Source organism: Sinocyclocheilus grahami, unplaced genomic scaffold (assembly GCF_001515645.1).
Source record: "Sinocyclocheilus grahami isolate Dianchi unplaced genomic scaffold, SAMN03320097.WGS_v1.1 scaffold512.1, whole genome shotgun sequence".
Taxonomy (NCBI): Eukaryota; Metazoa; Chordata; class Actinopteri; order Cypriniformes; family Cyprinidae; genus Sinocyclocheilus; species Sinocyclocheilus grahami.
In genome coordinates, this window is record NW_015505691.1 from 590779 (window position 1) to 590986 (window position 208).

The following is a 208-nucleotide window of genomic DNA, read 5'->3' on the forward strand; positions in this document are numbered from 1 at the left end:
GGCTGGCCACTCCTGGGAAGGTTCACCATTGTTCCATGTTTTCTCAATTTGTGGATAATGGCTCTGACCGTGGTTCGTTGGAGTCCCAAAGTCTTAGAAATGGCTTTATAATCCTTTCCAGACTTATACATGTCAACTGTTTTGATTCTCGTCTGTTCTTGAATTTCTTTAGATCGTGGCATAATGTGTTGCTCTTTAAGCATGCTTC